Source organism: Galeopterus variegatus, unplaced genomic scaffold (genome assembly GCF_000696425.1).
Source record: "Galeopterus variegatus unplaced genomic scaffold, G_variegatus-3.0.2 Scaffold5053, whole genome shotgun sequence".
NCBI classification, from domain to species: Eukaryota; Metazoa; Chordata; class Mammalia; order Dermoptera; family Cynocephalidae; genus Galeopterus; species Galeopterus variegatus.
The window spans coordinates 86,905-89,718 of NW_007731164.1; positions in this window are offsets into that span (position 1 = coordinate 86,905).

Consider the following 2,814-nt stretch of genomic DNA (forward strand, 5'->3'; position numbering starts at 1 on the left):
GGATGTGACACCCTGTGACGCTGAAGTCACCACCAAAGAAGGCCCTCACCAGATGTGTTTCCTGAACTTTGGACTTCCCAGCCCCCAAAATCATAAACAATAAATATTCTTTCTTTACAAATTACCCAGTTCCAGTTATTTTGTTATAAGAACAGAAATGTACTAATACACATGGATACCAGGGACCCAGAGCACCCCATGGCCCCTGCTGAATAGGGCCATACGGGTCAGGTGCGAGAGTCCGTCCCATGACCTGCTGTGGGCCACCTGCCTGGCTCTGGAATATGCCATGGAGGGACTTGCTCAGCAGCTGGCAGAACTCACCAGGGGCTCCTCAGCTGTTGAGCAGGAGCTGTCATAGGAGGAAAGGCTGGGTGGGTGCCTGACACTGAACCCCAAGCCAGACTAGTAAATCAAAAACCACACAGCATCCGGGATGGAGCAGCTGGGAGCAGGGTCACCTCAAAGACAGAGAATGAGAATGTGGGGCCCTTCACAGCCTCGCTCAATCCCATCTGGCCCCTGCAGGACCCAGACATTCTCCACAGCTGTGCATGGACTCTGCACACGCAGCTGTTCACAGGCCTGGCCAAGGGGACAGTGCACAGTGGAACCCTGGGAACCTTCAAAACAGTGATGCTGAGGTCCCCGTTTCAATGGCTGCTCTCAAAATCTTAACAAGCAGCTTAACTTACAGACTAACGTGAATCGTCTCATCCTTCCTCTGAAACTCTGGAAGCACGCACTTCACCTCTAATCGCCAGCCCCAGCCTTCACGTTGTTGACCCAATATTGAAATTATTCCAGCCCACATTGAACAGTGCTGTTTTATAAGCTAATGAAGATTTTCATGTCTGAGGATTCAAGCATCTTGTCGGTTCTAAGATACTCTCAGCCACTGCCCTGTCAAGCGCCACATGCCCTCATTACGTCTCTCTGAAGCTCCGATTAGCCACCAGTCCTTTCTCTCCTGCATTTCCTGGCCTCTGCTCTCTGAGCTGCGTTCTGGTGAGTTTCTTTCTGCAGCTCCTTTTTCCAGCTGTTTCTTCAGCCATGTCCAACCTGCTGATAAACTTGTCTGTTAAAATGTTAATTCCGATGATTACATTTTTTCTTTTCCAAAATTCTGTGTGGCTCTTTTCCATTTCTGAGTGGGGACTGTCAGCCATCTCTTGTCTGCACTGTATTTTACCTGATGTTTTTAAAACACTGTTCAATGGGTACTTCTGGTAGTTTTTGTCCTGAGGGTCTCAGGCTGCCGTACTGCTGAGCTCAGCCTTGCATTCAAAGAAAGAGTGTTTGTGGTCTTTCCTAGCATTTTCAGCATTTTGTCACAGAAGACATTTTAGAAGAGGTGTCCCTTGTTTCTTTTTATCACGTCCAGCACTAGCACGTGCTAGTCTTCTGTCAGCTGTCTTGGGCAAAAAATATTCCCAGTGTCACAGAAGTGATGGCTGGAAGGTCCCTGGGGTGTAGCGGGCTTTGCAGAAGCACGTCCGCACCCAGGAGGGGCACAAGCACACAGCCACACCCACGTGCCTCTAACGTTGGAGGACATCTTGCTTTTGACACGAAATCTCATTTCCTAAGCCTGAGCCAATTGTTTGGGGTTCCACAGCCCCTGAGCTCCCAACAGGCCCTCTTAGGAAGAGAAACACTTTGGGCCCATGTTCTCTGCTCACTCCCAGGTCACAATGGGCTGGAAAAGAAAAGCGACAAACATACCACAAAGCCAGGAAGAGATAACACATGGTGATGGAGGGGCCACAGCACCACAGCTGAAACCCACACCTGCCACCGCCCACGGGTGGGGCACCGGGGTCTTCCTTCCAGAATTCTGAAGGGAGAATGAAAACTTGTGCTTGGTATAAGTGTTTAAGGCTGATGTTCTGAATCTACCTGTTAGATTTTATCTGTCCCTTCCACCTTGAGAGTTTTTATTTACACAATCCTGCAACTCATTTACTAATGAGTAATTTATGAATTCTGATGGATTCGTTTCTCCTGCATACTGTGAGCCAAGTTGAAAAATACTCAGGAGCAAAAAATGGTAAACTTTCCCTTAGAGGACTTTATTTATTTTTATAGGGATCATTTATTAAATTAGAAGGCTGAAGAGTAAAATATATTTTACAACCGGAAAGAATCTGGACACTGGACCCCAACAAAATAATCAGGAACCTGGAGTTCTAAGAGTCGTTCCTGCCAAACACACAGAGCAGTGTCTGTGAAAGGGAGACTCTACCTACATGCAATCCTTCTCCCGTCACTGACACAGGCCCGGGGACACCAAAGCAGAGGCTACCTCAGACCACGGATGCCCTCTGGGCTGGGACCTCAGCCAGCACCTGCCGAGAAGAAAACACAGCACAGGCCACACCACAGACCCCTGCTTAAGGCGCAGAGACGGCCCGGCTGAGCCGTTCTCACTGACCACCGCATGTGGCTTTGCTGGAGACCTGGACCTCCAAACTGAGGAGCAGGAGCGCCAAGGAGACCTGAGGAGGCCAGGGTCCCCAGACACCAGGAGCCTAAGCCAGACCCCAGATCTGCTGTGGCCTTCACTTTCAAGCTGGAGGTCAAGCCCCTCCTTCCGAGTGTGACCTTTCCTCCAAACCAGACACAGGTAAGCACGGGGGACAAGTGGACGGCACTCTGCACCTCACAACTCTGAGCAGGCACAGAAGAGGAACAGTCACTTTCAATGGCACTGAGCAAGCCACTCTGCACGGGAAGCCTTCAGGCAGGAAAGTAGAGCATTAAATGAAGCCAAGAAGAATCTTAACTAAAGGTTTTATAAAATGTGATCTTTCT